Source organism: Harpia harpyja, chromosome 2 (assembly GCF_026419915.1).
Source record: "Harpia harpyja isolate bHarHar1 chromosome 2, bHarHar1 primary haplotype, whole genome shotgun sequence".
Lineage (NCBI taxonomy): Eukaryota > Metazoa > Chordata > Aves > Accipitriformes > Accipitridae > Harpia > Harpia harpyja.
In genome coordinates, this window is record NC_068941.1 from 69,062,456 (window position 1) to 69,081,253 (window position 18,798).

Sequence of the window (18,798 nt, forward strand, 5' to 3'; positions counted from 1 at the left end):
CAAACTTAAAATTGCATTATTAATCCGTAGAATCTGGTCAGAATCTGGATATAATGCACATTGCTCTTTTTGAGGTGAATGATTTGCAAAGACAGCCACAAGGAGAAGACACAATTTTGCCAGAAGCTCATTATCTGATGTCAAAGCAAATTTTATGTTTTATATCTGTGGCTGACAATGTTCCGGCTTTTGCTGAAAAGGCTGCATTTTCTACTGCAGTGTGCCTCTAATAAAATGTCAATGTGCAGAAGGAAGAGAAACCTGCTTAGAGTCTCTTTTTTTAAGGGATCAGACTCTTTTTAAAATAAGTTGAAAACACAAGGCTGGACACTGGGGTTTTTTGTTTGTTTGTTTGTTTGTTTGTTTGTCAGCTTGCTCGCTTATTTGCTTCTTTAATAATCACTTGTGTATCTGTTGTGTGCCCACTCCTGTGGTTGTTGTACACATTCATATTTTTGAGGAAGACAATGAGATGATCAAAAATATCCTAAGGCAAGAGTAAAAGTTCACACAACCCTCGTATTGCCTTTGTTCTTTGCTAACTTACATCTGACCATTATACTTTGATTCTGACTTCTCCATAATTTTACATTGTTTTGACTTCAGTAGCATTATGCAAAATTCATGAAGATCTGAGAGAAAAAATTAATTACCTTGTCTGTTCAAGGAATATTCAAGGAAACACTTACTATAAAAACATAAGAATTGTATGCTTCAAAAATTAAACTAATGCACATTTCATAAGTAGAACTGAATTCTAATTGAATTTGTGTTATTAAAATTGCTGACGTTTTATGATACAAAGAAAGAGGTATAGATATTTCTGTTTCTCTTGTGATATAATTTGCAGCTTACTGAAATTAATAAGCAATAACTTTTAGGAGAATAAAATCTCTCTACAATTCACTATAAAGCTAGTATTCAATGAGTAGGTATGATATCTATATAGTGATTTGGCAGTACACACACTATGTAGGCTGGAGTTCAAAGGCACATCTGTTTTTCGTGGCTTCTTGAAGATTTACATTCTGCTACTGATTTTTGCTAAGTAGTTTAATAACTGTAAAATGACACTACCGTCACATACTCCTTTTTTCTCTCTATTTGTGCTTTCAAGGGGAAAATTAATCACACACAGGAATAAGTGTTTAGGAAACTGAGACTCTACCCACATTATCAAGTAGTGTTCCACGAAAGGAGCACAACTGCAGAGTGAAGCAGCAGAATTTCCTTACATTTTGGAGTATTCTTATTTTCCAGTTGAACCAGGAGGACAGTTTTCCTCAAAGTACTTAGAAGAACATTTCTTTTGCCAATGACAACTGCTATACAGCCTGGTGATGAAGAACAAAGCAGCACCTTATAATTGCAGATGCATGAACAAGTGAATAATAGATAAGGAGACTATTTTCCAATACCTTTTGGGGGGGGCAATACAGAATTTCTTACATACTGCACTATGCAAAACCCTAAGGCAGAGAAAGAGATATATACTGATTTCCCCTTTATGGGATGCAGACAGGTCACCATATCTGAGACTGGATTCAGATATAAGCTTCTTGTTCTGTATATTCCACACCTCCTTATTTCCACCTCATATTTTCCATATTATCTGAAAGAATAAGGGAGCAGAAAGGGGACAGTCCATACACAATGCTGAATACAGAAGCAGACTTAATAGTTGTATGGCGCTGGGATGTACCAGATATAAACAAAATTTATGTGAGTTTTCCCCCATTCATGGTGCATTCAGCACAGTGGGTCTCATTCTGGCCTGTCTTTATACAATATGCATGCTACAGTTACACTTACCAAAATTTTTGAAAAATAATATTCTACATAAGCTATTACTGTACCTTTAAAACCACAAGTAGATCAGATAATTAACTTGACTGCCACGTCTACAACTTTTTAAATCCAGTTTATTCAAGATAGCTTCTTTTTAATTAGTTCTTGGCAGACACTGCAGCTTTGATAGTAATTCTAAGCCATATTCCAGTGAACTGTTTCAGCAAGTTTCTGTATCTTAAAGCCGCAATATAAAACCTGCAGCAAAATCCATTGTCCTCGTTCTGTAAAACTATCTCTGGTGGCTAATCCACCAAAGATGAGGATCATGCATATGTGCAAGTTATGCAGGATCATGCTCATAATTGTAGGTACTAATTGCAGGTATTGAGATGCTTGTTACATTATTACTTTGGTTTTAGCTACAACCCAGAGCTCTAATAAGTAGAAAACATACAGAAGAGGATTGCTCAATGTCCATAGTTGCTTTTTTGTTTTTCTGTTTATAGGAAGCCAGTATACTACTAGCATCTTACCCTGGAAATTGTTTTGCTTTTCATAACCAAAGAAGATCAAATCAGCTTTAGCAAAAATGCTGAATCCGGCCAATCAGAAGCATAGATCTGTATTTCTAACAGCATTTCTTTTGCACATATATACTATAATAAAGCAGGACCCAATTAGTGATTGACGTTGAGATGAAGCGTAGGAGATTTCTATACTCTACCCCAGCTGAGAGATAGGATTTTACAAGATCTAAAATAGAATTGGAAGCTGCACAGGGCACAATAAAGCATCATTCTGTATGAACTACTGTGTTCTTCTTTAGGCAGTGATGAAATATCATTGCCACAGCTGGGATTTGATTCTGACTTGGCTTAAACCAGTTTCTACACAGAATTAGAGGACCTCGAATTGGCTTTCTCATTGTGTGGACAATGTCTACATTACTAGGCAAATCCACAAGTATATAAGATACTGAGAAGGTTCATTTGTTTCGCTCATGTTTCAGCTTCCACTAGTGGTATCTCCTGCCTCTCCACCTAGAAAAAGATGAACTCAACAATTCATCATTTCATTAATTCTAACTCTATTCCATAGGCAGCCAAGAAAATAAGATAGTAAATATGGACTTTCACCCATGTGGTTATAGTTAATCTGAGAAAAGCCTAAAAAGCATACCTGAGTAACACCTGGATAAAAATGTTCCTGCCTTTTAGGAGCATGTACACATGCAAATTTTTCACTCTTCTGGTATACACAAATGCTGTCCTGTTCACTCCAAATCACATGTTAATGAAAGTACACTAATTTGCTAGTAAACACCGATCAAAATATATACCAGTCATTTTGTACTTCTACTGCAATCAAAATGGATTGCCATCGTTCCTATTTCTGCTCATATGGTATGATTGTCTTTTCACAACAGGAACCCAACAATACAAAGACTTATTGTCAGATTTATCATAGATCTTAGCAGAGAATGTTTATATCGATGAAATTTGCCAAGTTTCATCAGTTTGCTTCAGTGTTTTCATTCTATCTGTATGACCCAATTTTAGCTCATTGATGATAACACATTTTGATTTAAACTCACTTTGATGTCAAGTCAGTTTGATTCAAAAATCCTGTTGAATTTAACTCATTTCAGTGCTTCTTGATGTGGTGTCCTTGTACATCAGCAAGTATAGGGAGTTTATCTTTACATTTTTCTGAACTAGCAGAGAATGGTTACCTATAAAATTGCCAAACATTATACATTTTTTATCTAGTCATTTTCTGCTCACAGATGAATAATCAGCTTCAACTCTCCCATGAGATTTCCAATCAGTTTTAACTTCATTCTTAACTTACCAAACATACTCTTTAGTTCTCACTTTCATTTTAATTCATTCCAACATTGTCTCCTGACAAGATGCCATATTATTTAGGCACCAATTCCTTAACAAACAGAAGGAGAATATGCAAACATGATGTGCCAAGAATGTATGTTAGTGCCCCGAAAACTGCCAAGTTTCATAGATGATGATTTGCCTTGTTAATTATTTTGACAAGACTATCCATTGCAATAGCCTTACCACTATTTTTTCCCATTCCTAGATATCCTTAAAACTCCCACCTAATATTTTCAGATAAATATCAAGCTCTCTTCCGTCTTCTACTGGCAGAAATACGTGAAGCCTCAGGCTCTGGGATTGCCAGTGAATTAGATAGAGAGAGTTTTAGTGCTGCAAGTTTTAGCTGTAACCTTTGCAATTTTAAGTCTGAAAATTATCAAAACAATTTCTCAGGAACATAATGTTTTGCATTAAAAACCCTGTTAGAAACAGTCAATAATACTTCTTAATAATTTAAGATTAATTATTCTGATTTAATAGAAAATGACACTCAAGATAACATGAGGAATATATAGCATTTAGAAGATAAAGCTTTTAAAAAAAAATTCATATCTTATAGTAAAATTGATAATGCGTATTCTTCCTTTCAAATCAGAATCAGTGTTTGGTTTTTTAACATCATAATTTTATTTTCTAAGCAGTTCAGAGGTTTACATCTGGTTTGGGACAAGATAATCTACCTTTTATATCAAATACATGCTATCCATTAGTATGGAGCCAGTTCACTTAAAACACACTGGCTGTTTAGGAGGAACCAAAAATGGAGGCCTCATGAATCACAGTCCTTACTGGACTAATCAGTAGATTTCGTATTCAGAAGGGACTACTGTCACATAATCTGACAGCCTCTATTCTGGATTCATAGGACTGTTTCAAATCCAATTGCTAGGTTTGAATGAAAATTATATCTTTTATAAAGTCTTCCCTATTAAGACATTTCTTAGGATAAAATTAACTCACACCCCCTTGGTTAGCTCTAAAGGTATCTCTGAACATTCTGTGCCCTGTTCCTATTTTTTCTAGCTATTGGACCTCACTGTACAGCTGTAAGTGATTTTTGAATGCCCTGTTATTCCAGTTTCTTTTCCTGCATTCTAAGTAAATGATTCAGTTGCCTAGATATAGCCTTCTACATACCTTCAAGATGCTTTATGTATTCACTATGGGCTACAGTCCACAACACAGTGTTATTTCAGAGGGCAGAGTCTCCCACAGGTCCTGTGACATATCTGTCAGTGCTGTGTGGATCTCTTGGACATCCTCAGACATGTCAAGGAAACGACTAAGACCGTGTACATGGTGATAAAATTATGCCTTAAACTCCAAAGTCATGGTATTTTCTTGGCAAGCTAAACACTTTGAAGTTTTGAAGTCTACATTATAAGGAATATTTTTCAATATTTTAATTGTTTTGGTTGACCTTTGATACATCAAGTCCCAGTTGCTACTTTTCCTCAAGTCCTAATACACGCAGTCTACTTTTCTAGTGTAGAAAGTACATGTGTGTCTTTACTCATACTGTTCATCCCCTTTAATCAATAAAGATGGTTTCTAACAGTTAAGAGTGTAGAATAACCAGTAGAGTTCATCTGGGTTTAAAACTGTTATATTTCACATGCATGTTGAAATTGTTTTCATCAGGTATTCCTTGCTTCACATTCATTCAACTTTTTGATGGTGATTTCTTCAGGGCTAAATAATGACATTGAGGCACCAGTTTGCTCTGGTTTCACTTTTGAGCCTTGTACTACGATTCCTTGTTCCTTGAAATGTAGTTGCAACCTTGATCCTAGATAAATTGTTGCTTGGTCTACCTCCAAAGCTGTTCTAAGACAAAACCTTTAATCTAAACTCAGTATCCATGATACTGTTTGCTTCTAAACTTACTTGTGTAAAGGGTTAGTTGTGGCAGCAGTCTCTCTTTAAAGGTTTCAATGGATGTGTTAACATGCAATGAATTCAGATTGTGTGATTGCTACTTAACTTAATCTCAAAGTCAGAGTTTGTAGAAAAAAATCCAATGTAGTAGTACTTCATTTAATATTTTAAGTATGAAATTCTAGAATTAAATTCATCTGCATGAACATTACTATATTTTTAAGCAGAGATACAGATTATACCATCCTGTGTTTTAAATATGACATACTTACAATATAGTGTATGAAAATATTTTCAGGTTATTTTTATTCAATGTGTACAAAATCCTTTTGCTCATTCGGTGTTGCTACAAAAGCATTTTCTTCTAGGATTCAACCTTAGAAGGCACTCAGCCTCAAAAAAGTCCTATGATTTGCTTCAAAAGACTCCGGAACTTCTCACTGAAACTAGTAGTTAAATTCATCTTCCACTTTGGTTAATGATGAAACAGTAATACAGCAAAGCACTGAGAAAGCATTTAACCTACAGAAGGATATTGGTACAGATACTCCAATTCCCCTCTGTCCTCCATCAATACAGGATAATACAGTATATTCAGGATTCTACTATCCTTAGCATAACTCCACTAGCATTACTGGATTTCTAACAGTGGAGTAGTATTCTACAGTAAGTCTGTGCAACTGGGGAATTAGTTACAAGTTATCGATCGTTGACATGTTTGTGCTGTTGTTTCAGCTGCTAATCATTAGTTGTATGAGCGGTCAGAATACTGCTTTTTGCTGTTAACTCTGACTCTCTTATTTGATAAATTGTCTTTGATCAGTAGAATTTAAGATATGGCTGTGTATTGTCCAATTACTGTCCTTATAAAAAAGACTGTTGTAGAGTTATTTGATATGCCTGTCAAGTGAATTGATTTACTTTATTGCTTTTCTACGTAAGTTGCCAGCTTCACTGTGAACACTCCAAGTCAGTTCTTACAGTTCTTTTAAATGTTTTTGACAACATGATTTTGATTTTTCTGAAGTTTATCATGATGTAGTGTTTAGTTTAGTAGGTTTCTGGGGTAGGAGGAATTGAGTTCCCCTAAAGCTCACCAGAAGAGGGGACAGAAACATGGAGTTAGGGAGTCCAAAGAAAACTACAGCTGAGACTAAAACCCAAGATTATTTGCTGGAATTCTGCCTTTTTCTGGGAAAAAAAAGATTAAAAAGTCATACCAACCCTTAATAGATGATCAACCAAAGGGAAATATCTGTTGGGTATGCTTAGGATATAGCAATATCCAGATGAAAACAAGGAAAGCCAGGTTTTCAGAATCCTGCAGTCAAATTCTCTGAATTCTGTAAAATGAAATGTTAATGATGAAACATTAATAAATAAAATCATTATAAAATCATTTATCTAAGGGTGAAAATTAGGACATGTGCTTTTGCCCCTATCAGTGCAGGGCTGTTCCTTAATAGCCTTTCATAACAATTTTGCTGTAATCAGGAAACATAATGGTTGTCACTTTGACAGAAACCATTGCCACTTAGGTTTAAGACATAAAAAACTATGACAGAGATTTCAGACACGTATGATTACTTACACTTAAGGAGAACCCACCCTTACAATATTAGCAGTAAAAGTCATTAAAGTCTTACAATTAAATCAGACTCTTTCAGTAAGGGCAACAGTTCACTTGCCTATTAGAAGTTAATCATGTTATTCTTGAGAACTTTTTTGACCTAAAATCTATAACCACAATGACTGGAATTCTTTAGGTAATACATGTCTCACTATCAACAAGTTATGCTCCTGAAAGGAAACAAAGGCAGTAAGATCACGCATTTTAAACACATTTTTTAACTTTATGGCAAATGAAAAGCTAGAATATTGCAGTGAAACTGCAGAAAGTTCCTAATTCTGCATCTCTAAGCTTGGATCATATTTTACACTTGTTTCTTGTCACAAGCCCAGCTTTCAGTGTGCATCACTGCTGCTTCTGGGTCAAATTCAACTGACTGTTGCAGCTTGGATGCAGAATAGTGTTTAATCTTGACAGCAAACAGCAACATTTCTTCTCTTCATTTCTTCAAGGAAACAGACAGATAAACACAAGCAGCATAAATGAGTGAGGCAAGTGAGCTATTAACCTAATGGATAAAGAATGGGGAGCTCATATGCTGGAGTTTAAATCTCTGGGGTATGGCTCTTTGCAGCTATAATTTAGCAATTTGTTAAATTTCAAATACAGCTAAGAAATATTATAGCCAATTAGTTCCAGTAGGGCTATAAGGCTGTATATTTAAATATCCCGCTTGTATTGCTTTCCTGATAAACTGAAATATGTCTCATGTCTTTCCAGGCTGTTCCACAATAGCAGCTGGTTTTTAAATTCTCATTTGGGACAGAAGTTAAAAGTCCTTGAAAATTAAATTAAATTCATTCAATTAGGCTAAAGAAACATCTAAACCAACTATTAGAGGAATTCTATTTATTTTATTTCTGTCAAGTTGGAACTTCAAAGGGACTTCAAACTATCAAAAATGCTGCCATGTGAGATTAAATGGCAACTGTAATTTTAACTCATTTACTTATTTTATGTTCAGCTATACAAAAATATACATTTCATGTGAATCTGGGAAAAAAGAGTTCAAAAATAAACAGTACAGGGTTGCCTAAAGAATGTTTTGTAAAGATACCAAGTACATTTTCACTGTCCATCCAGTGAGACTGTTACCCATTAGACTATCTATGTTCTTGTCTCATATTGTTTATATTTTCTGCAACTTTGAATGTCAAAAATCAGCAGTCCTGTCCTTTTTGGAGTTTTGTAAGATGTGTCTATTTCTTTGTCCCTCTAAAATATATCTTACAGGCTTGTACCTGAAGAAGTTAACATTTCAAATGAAAGCATGCCACAGATGTGAAAGCACGATGGAGAAAGAGGCATGACAGAATGCATAGTTGTCTTCTCTTAACAAACACAGAAAAAGGACCTGATGAAGGCATGTTAAAACAAATTAAAAAATTTTTTTTTAAAAAAGCCCAACCCCCAAAATTACTTGCAGTCACATCCTTGAGAATATTTTCTCTTTGTTATTCCAGCTAAAGGTATATTGTTCTGATCCAAGTCAAATGTGAATTGTCATCCATATTTTAAGTTTTAACTAGACTGGCATCATTTACCATAAAACATAGGTTACATATTGTATATACATATACATATACATGTATTTACCAAAAATATGTTATATAAATATATATAGATTCATAGGTACACACACATGTACACATACACACATATATATTTATGTACATGTAAGTATGTATGTATGTAAGTATGTATTGGGCAACCAAATGAGCTCTCTGTACTTGCTGGTAGGGTTAGAGAATTTAGAGATTATAACCTATACCTTCAGGAATATTTAGGACACTGGCTACTCTTGAGTTGAAATCATCAAAAAATATCTTCCCAAACTTCTTGAAGGTTTTGAGAGTCTCTGTTTTGCACAAGGTAATTATTTTTTTAACTGATTCCCAGGGACCTTCTTTGATATCAAAACCAAGCAGTTTCTAAAAACCTACCCCAACAATTGTATCCCGCTGGAGTTCCTTCACCTTAGAGCACAGTGTTTTAACAGATTCCTGGATCATCCCTTTTCACAACACTAAAAAAAAATGCTAGAGGGAAGTAATTCATATGTGTTTTCTACCACGAGAGATTCCTTAGTCAACCCATTGTCTCAGGTCCAAATTGATACAGACTGAGGGGGAGACAATAAAGAAATGTTAGGACAAAGAAGTCTGCTGCCACGTAATGTCATTGGAGTCCCTGAAGAGAGAAAAAATGGATGCCCAAGAACAGATCTCAAATTTGTATCTCTGACAAACACGTAAAGTGTAATACCTGCATTTCATATCTAACACACCAGAATAGAGACAGATGAGTTTAGCTTTACTTATAGTGCTCTTGGTCAGTCATTCTGCACTCTGGATCTATTGTTCTCATGAGAACTGTGATAATTAATATCTTCTCCACACACCACTGCACAGCAGGGCCCAGCAGCTTCCTGGGGCTGGGAACTGGGAGCTTCAGGGGTTCCCCAGGGACGGGGAGGCAGGGCCTCACCAGCCAGGCCTGTTCCACCCACCCCAGCCGGGGAGCAGGGCAGGCAGAGGGGCAGCTGGGGACAGCCCCAGCCCTGGGCATCAGGCACTTTCCCAGGGATGGGGACAGGCCAAGGCTGGGCTGGTAGGTCAGCCTGCAGGTAGGGGTCAGGATCAGGCCCGGTGGGGGGAACCAGGGTCAGGCACCACCCAAGGTGGCCAGGCAGGGCCATGGGGACAGGGATGGGCTGAGGCCAGGCCAGGACATCAGCCCACGGGTCGAGGCCCCGGCCTGGATCAGGGACCACGGCTCAGCACAGGGCAGGCTGCAACACGGCAGGGGCTGTTGCTCCAGCGGGCGCCAAGCACTACTGCCTCAGCCAAAATCAGACTCCATGGTCAGGGGATTGCCCGGCTGGTCCTGAGCTTCAGAATATGCTGCACAGATCAGCTGCACTCATTCCTTTTCTACAGACAGTAGCTTGATCCGAAGCCTTGCATGGTGCAAGTGATACACAGGTTGTTATCCAGAGTCTCTAAATCCTTTTGTGATTTGGAAAAACTTAACTACCTTAAATACAAAAAGACCCCCATTAGTTTTTTATCTCAAGGTGGTATACTTAACATGAGAAACAACAGCTGACCATCATACAATTTTCCAATACTCAATTTTTTAATCTTGAGAAATTTCATCTTCTGTTTACTTTAAATTTTACAAAATTATCTTTGGTTCCTTTGATCTTCTCCAACTGTGCATGAAGGCAGTGCTTTGCTGCAAATCAAAGAACAAAACAAGTAGTAGCATCTGCTTCTGTAACAGCTGATTCCTACCTGCGGAAGAGGGGAAAGAGCTTCCTCTGACAGAGCTTGCTTGCAACTCAGCCTCAGACAGACTGGGGACTATGCCTACCTGATGTAATTACATGCCAGCTGACAGTAATTACATGTATACCTTGTAGCTGAAAAAGGGAGCATAGGAGAAAAAGTTATTTTTAGCTCTTCTCATTTTTTATCTCTCTTTTTGTATTTCTTCATTTATATGAGAAATTTACTTGATGGACAAAACAATCATGGGTAAGGTAAATGGTGGCTAGTTGAAAAAATAATGAATGGAGGTGGGTTATCATTAGAGGAAAGGGCTGTGATGATAAAGAGAAGTGAAAGAAATATTCTTTAAAATTTGTCCCAGTTTTGTTTTCCATACGATCTTGAGGTTATCAAATTTTGATGAAAACAAATTAACTGTGAGAAATATTACATACCTTAGCTGAAAAAACTCAATAAATGTTTCACTCATTCAAGAGAAACAGTTGTAAAAAATCTTGCTGGAAAATTTTTAAGTTAATAAAAGGAGAAGGGTTATTTCATGTGTAACTAGTAAAAGGGTGGATCATGGAGAATGAATCATACCATGTTTGAAACAGATCATGAGATGCACTAAACAGCAATCTGTAAAACATGGCATATCTTAAGCGGCCCAAAGAGTTTCATTTTCCACATTTGAAAATCTGTTCAAATACTACTGAGAAGTATTTTTTTTTTGGGGGGGGGGGGGGGGGAGAGGGTGGACTTGTATCTTCAGCATAGTCTTAAAAAGACTTATTTCTAAAACCTCTGCTAATATCCTGAGATTTTTTTGTTTTTTAGGTTTTCAGTCTTCTAACCTGGATTTTACCAGCATGATAAATGGCTAGATTAGCAAAGTGTGCATGAATGAGCAACTGACAAAATGTTACAGTAATTAGATGCTTTGTAATATGTATGGAATTTTTCATTTGAATTTTATTGGCCTTTATTATGGGCATTAAATGTGTGCTCAGAGAGAAAATAAATGTGCAGGCATAATGTAAAGCAACCGTTACAAAAATCCATAGCTACAAACAAAGAATTATAGGAAACCATTAACAAAAACCAGTGTTCTGTAATGGAGTTGTAGGTCACACATAAATTGAGCTTAGTGGTGTCACACTGTCCTGGTGTTCCTTTATCCCTATGACAGAAGTATTGGAAATTCTCCTTTTCAGTCTTCTTTTTTCTAAAAAAACCTTGTTCTTACAATTTTCATGGCTAGGTCACTTTTATAAAACTTTAATCATTCTTATTACTGTTCTTTGTCTTCTGTCTAGTTTGTCTTAATGCTTCCTGTAGTGTTCTGGTGAAAACTAAGCACCCTAGTCCCACTGTTATCACAGTACCACATGGTAAGACTACATGACAGTGTTGTTAAAAGTATCCCAGAATTACATTTTCCTTCCCACAAGAGCATCACCAATTTACGATTCTTTTAAAAATCTCTCCATTTGAATGTTAATGACTGACAAATACTTATTTTATATTTGTATGTGTGATGTTTCCAAGCTAAGTGTGATTGTGTACTTTGTTTTTTTTGCATTTCATAAAATTTATTTCGGACTGTTTCTCTGATTTATGAAGATCATTCTGTATTCCCAAGTGTTCAGAAAACCTCATGGTTTTATATCACCCGTATAGCTTATACTTGTATTCTCAATGCCATCATCTCAGTCTTTCATGAAAATATCAAAAAATGCTTGATCATGTACAGATTTCTGTGATCCATGTAATTTATAATGGAATTTGACAACACAACATTAATAACAGGTCTTTGTGCAGGTTCGAGGTTTCTTTTTGTCTTGTTTTGTTTTAACTATGGCCAAATAAAACATAACACTAATGTAAAGAAAGCACAAATTTACCTTTCCTGTGCTATTGCTCTGGAGAGAATTTCTTTCTGTAAGGCACAATGTCCTAATTACACACACCAGGAAATGTCTTAGCCATATATTAATGCTTGTGTCTCAGAATGATTCTCTTAGCAATAATGGATTATGCAGCAGTAAAAAGAAAGCATTTCCAACATACTGTAAGAATTAGATATTCCATATATTGTGCTAAAAAGATTTATCTTGAATTTGTGATTCCAGAACTCATCATAATGCTACAGCTTATAAATTTGCACTGAGAAAAGACAGCAACTGGTAATGGAATACATTCAGAACATGATAGGTAGAAAATTAACCTTATTCTACCATTAAGTTTGTCATAATCAATAGTTTTCACAAATACCGTAAAGTGTCCCTAATTTCAATCTATGTGTCCTAAAAATTAACATCTAGAATAAATTACTTTTTTATTATTATTATTATGGGGCACCTGCTCCCTGGAATTACTGTTAAGGTCACATATAATAAAAATATGTCTTTAAAGTACAAAATGAGTTTGATAAGGAATGCAGAAGCCAGAAGGTAATGGTTCCAGATAAGCCTACATTTCAAATGTATTTGACATACCAGCAAATTGTCTGGCTAGTTCAGAAACTGCAAGTGCTGGGGAAGTATTTCATACTGCAAATTCATGGCCTTTTTGCTTGTTGAAATATAATTAATGACAATCCTATAGATCAGATACACATTGTTAAATTTCACAAAGAGGCTAATAGTTTCTTCATTTATGAAAATAGGTTGCTTTAAAATGCACAGCCTGAACCTCATTTTACATCCACGGGTTCTCAGGATCCATTCTCTTTCACACAACTTTAAGCTTTTTTTCAATGAAAGACACCAGGACTACATCAATTAAAGAGTAATTTAAATATATATGCACACAATAGAGAGACAAAAGGAGAGAAGAATCAACTGTGAACAGAATGGAGTCTTTTCATCAGTACAATACAATACAATACATTCTTTCTTACAGGATAAAATTCACTTTACCCTGAAAGCCCAAGTAATCATTGTGTGAGAGAAAATGTGTGAATGGGATGAAAAGATAAAAATCAGACACTCCTCAAAGTAAGCTAGGGTAGGGGGCTGTAGCGGAACTTCCCTGTGATGGCTATAGCAACTAACATAGGAATTAGGGCATCATTCATACTATGGCATTTAGAAAGCTTGTTGCAATTCTCTAGGTTTTATTGCATGGGTTTTAGACAGGCCCACTCAGACCACCTAGGCTGCTTTTCTTCCTGACTTAGGCTTGATACTTCATAATATATCCCTCCTGCCCTGGGCTCCCTACTACTTCTTTGTGCCATGATTACAAGACCATATTACAAGGGTTTTCCATTTTTGTAAGTTATGTTTCTCTCTATCCAGTTATAAAACTAGAGGTTCAGTTTAGACTGGATTTTGAGACTTCCAAAGCCATTCCCAAGCAACTGGGACCCTCTCCTTTAACAAAAGTTGATTCTGATTAGAGATTTATATATTGTCTATATACTTTATATGAGAAGATGGCACAGGCAAACATGCTAATTTACAAGCCAGATTTTGCCTTGGAGCTATGAAAGGAAAGTCTAATTTTCTGATGTCTCATTTTGGCATGGCCTTGTTACATAGATGGAAATATCACTTACAATTATTCAGACAAATGCAGAGTCTTAATGTTTTACCTATTAATTCCCATTAATTAATGTAAAATGTAAATAATCACAGAATTTGGTCCATTAGGATGAATCAGACCCATGACAACTGTAGAAAAGGAATGTAATCACCAAACTAATATTGTACATAATAGAGGTTTGTGAAGCTTCAGTCTTCTGCCTAATTTTGAAAGTTTGTCCACTCACCACTCCTTCACTCTTTTTTTCTCCTTCATTTTCTTTATTCTTCCTTAAATATGCATTTGTGAAGAAATCAATAGTACACAGCTACAAGACATCATCTAGATAGTGCAGCTCAATGTTTTCTTGCAAAGTGCTGTTGATCCTTATAGTGTTTGATATGTATCTGATAACTGAGTATGTGTAATCCTCACAATTGCATTTAAAAGTAAAGTACAGTTGCTTTCTGATAATCTCAGAGAAGACTTTTGAGCAATGTTTGGATGTAGGTTACCTGTGATCAAAACCAATAGAAAAGACAATGAAGTTTTAAGAAAGGTAAACAGCTGATGTTTTCTTTTGGTGACTAGGAAATTTTGATTTGGTTTTGGTTCAGAGGACTTCTTTCTCCATTTCTCCCAAGCCATGCAAGCTAACAAACAGGCTTTTGACCTGTGTGAATTACATTATAAATTGTTATAGACAAAGATTGCCTCATGAGTATCTGTATGTTCCATCCCTGCATGCTTACTTGATTTCTTGCTCTGGTACAAATGAGAGCCATTACAAAGTCATACTAATGGCCTTTCTAAGGAAAACTGATGCTGAATGAGCAGATAACTTACTCTTGGATTGGTTTTCAAGTTTTGTTCTCAAAAGAACACAAACAGCTGTAAATTGACTATAAAAGGATTTGGCATATAGCTGGCAGGAGGTATGACACATAGAGGAAGAAGGTAATGGCAGGAGTAAGAACACAAAGCCAAACAGGTACGGGAATATGAAGTTGCATATGTTATATGAGCAGACATTTGTTTACTAAACAACCAAAGACCATACATTAAACTGTGCCTCTGCCATGAGACACAGATCTAACACATCTGTTGTTTCTCACCCAAAAGCATCCTGAGAAACATACTGATTCAATGGATGACATTGGTAGCCCTCTACCAGTTATTATGTTGAGAAATATTGCTGCAGGAGTGCTGTCCTTGACTTTGAGGCAGCAAGGCAGGACTTCAGTAATATCTACGTCTGCACATCTCCAAAATTGTTCTGTAGTGGAAGGACATGAGTCTGTGGAAGGTACTTTCTGCAAAATCTACTGCACTTCAAAAGGCATCTGTTGTGAAACTGGTGTGAACAGCTATACTGCTATTTGCTACTTATATGCATCCATATTTATTTCACCTGTTAGCACTTTGAAATTCTAGCCCAAGATTCCTTGTCCTTTAATGTACCACACTGTCTTGCTAGTCATAAAATCTAATATTTTGGTTTGTTGATTGGTTTGTTTGTTTGTTTACTTGCTTGCTTTGTTGTTGTTGATGGGATTGGGAGGATGTATAGGATAAACTGTTTCTACAAAATACTTCCAAACATACACAAAATAATTTAATCTCAGTGATCTACATTATAAAAATGCTAATGGAGTTACATTTGATCTAGTGAACTAAAAAGAACCATGGAAATTTGACCTTAATCATTCAGGACAGTAGCTAATATTGTGAATAGTATTCCAGAGGTTTAAGAAAACTCCCTCTGAGAATTCAACACAGAACATTTTCTTATCTGATAGCCCTCAATGGACTTTTTTCATTACCTTTGTACAGACAGCTATACAACATCCAAAAGGTATTTGACAGTCTAATTTGGAGGTATAAATGCTGCTATCATGTGACTAATTTTCTTCACCTGCTGATTATGTCTGACATAGCACACTTCAGAAAGTCACAGTGCATGCAAATAACATGACAGAATAACAGTACTTACATTATTGCACTTACATTGATTAATCATGGCATAACTTACTGGTAATAAATTATCGGCAAATGCAGCGAAAGGACATTGCTGTTGTATTAGAATCTAAACTATCTGAATCAGCAAACAAGATTAATTACTATTGTTTTTATTACACAGGAAAATACTTGCTTTCAGTTGGACTATGTAAAAATGCTTTGGCGTTTGCTTGTATTTATTTTTATTAGCATTCACTAGGATTTTCTCCTTTCCTTTAATGAAAGATCAACACCAGATGCATACTGAAAGAAAAAAAGTGTTAGCTATAGTGCTTGCAATTTGTTTCACTAATTGTAGATAATTGTAGAATATTTTTTTGCATTATTCAGGGGACAAACCCCAGGGATCATTGGAATAAAACAGGAGCAATACCATTGAGCATTCCCAGCATTATATACAGCAGATCCACCAATCTGATACACAGAAAAATAAAATTTCAATATTTAGTATGTAACTGAATAATCATAACAAGCAATAACATTCAAGAATGTATTAATTTATGCCGTTGCTGAATAATGTGTACCATACACATTACATGTATCATAGTTTCTCTTAATATACTTATTACTGAAGTGCCTTCCAACATATTCTATAGTTTTTAGCAGACACTCAAGAGGCACAAAAAAAGAAGAAATAATGGAAACAGAGTGTCACGTGTGTCAAAGTGTTATGTAGGTAAATTTCTACCTGAATATTAATTTAACAATATCAGTAAAACTTGGTGCAATTTCTTTTCAAAACATCAGTTGCTGCTGACAGAAATGCTGTAAAAGCTCAATGGACAATGAACAAACTGATTAATTAAGAATAAGGACATAAGTTATTTTGTACACATTTTTGTTCTAAAATTGAGAATTTAAAGTACATTTAGATATGAGGGAAAAGTTCCAGACAGTAAATTCATACAAAACAAACTTCAGCACTCTAACTACAAACAAAAGTATGTTTAACTCTTCTCAAATTCCCTAGCTGATTCTATTACCATCCTTTTAAGAAGGAGTGATACTTGATGGTGACTGGAGTGGCAGATTGCACTGTTTTGTGGAAGATCTGATGCTTACAGAAATAGTTTTTTCTACAGTTCCAAAAATTCATCCCACACTAAAATCCAGCTATTTCAATAGTTGCAACAATAGTTTCTTGCAGCTATTCTTGTATTGTTACATAAATTCTTAGATACAATAACTGTATAAGGACTCTCAGATTTTCCCAGCAAACAACCATCTCCTGAGAACATTATTGCTGTCTAAAAAAGCATAACATCTGTTCCTACCTTTTGCCTTAATGAGTAATAGATAGACATTCCTTACTCAAGAAAGAAAATAATTTTTTCAGACTTCATATTTGTTCTTTCATATCTTTTATCCTAAACCACTAGATTTCAATCCATCAATTATATCTGAAAATACAGATATTCAAATAAAATATCATATTGCTGATGTGAAGAATTTCCAGGCCTTGGTCTTCTGATGTGGACTATTCTGCATGTACTTTTCAAAAAACAATTTGACAGTTTCACTTGTTTTAATTATACTGTGGAACATGAAATGGCAAATAATATGCTTTCTAATTATCTCTAAGATTGGGAGAAGGATGTCATTCCTGGAATTGAAAACAAATGTAGTTTTCTATAGTCTTTAGAATATGTGAATACTTATGTGAATACTTGCTCTGATTTCTGGATTTAAATTGTAGTTACCTATAGTTTTAGCAGATCCATAATTTTCCTTTTCACAGAAGATAAACACTAGTTGCTTCAGTAATGCACCTAAAATTCACCTCTGATAGAAATATGAGTAACCCATCGTTTTTGGCAGTATCACAATCTGACCTTCTGCTGATAGACTGGTGGAACCATGCTGTGCCGTCCCTGAGACAGAAACAGGAACACACACCAGAAAAAAAAACACAAGATCAAGGGGATCCTGCATCCTCCCCCCACCAGGTAGAAGGCTGTAGCTTAAAGGAAAGGAGTCAGTGGAGGTAAGTCTATGCTCAGGGCGGCAAGCGAACACCCTCTTTGCCTTCCTTGCCTTCCCAGGTGCCTCTATACAACAGATATGAGGCTCTGGATGTGCAAGGTCAGTCAGCTGATGATGCGGATGATGGTCCATCTACACCAGAGGTGTTGCCAATGTCAGAAAGGCCTACCCCCTGTGTCACGATCACCTCCATGAGGATGAAAAGATGGGTTATAGTTGTAGGTGACTCCCTTCTGAGGGGAACAGAGGGTCCAGTATGCAGGACAGACCCTCCTCTTAGGGAAGTATGCTGCCTCCCCGGGGCATGGGTTAAGAACATTACTAGGAGACTTCCTGGCCTGGTAAGGCCCTCAGACTGTTACCCATTATTGCTCTTCCATGTGAGGGGTGATGAAGCTGCAATGTATAGTCTAAGGGCAATCAAAAGAGACTTCAGGGCCTTGGGATGGTTGGTAAGGGAATCTGGAGCACAGGTAATTTTTTGCTCTATCCTTCCAGTTGTGGGCAACAATACTGGAAGAAACAGATGGACCCAGTCTATTAATACATGGGTCCGTGGCTGGTTTCAACACCAGAACTTTGGGGTTTTCGATAATAGGATGGTCTACACAGCACCAGGCCTGCTGGTGTCAGATGGGATTAATCTTTCTCAAAGGGGGAAGAAGTTATGTGCTCATGACCTAGCGGGGCTGATTGACAGAGCTTTAAACTAAACATGAAGGAAGAGGGGTATAATATCAGACTCACCCGTGACAAGCCATGGGACAACACACCAAAGTTAGAGGGATCGGGTGCTAGC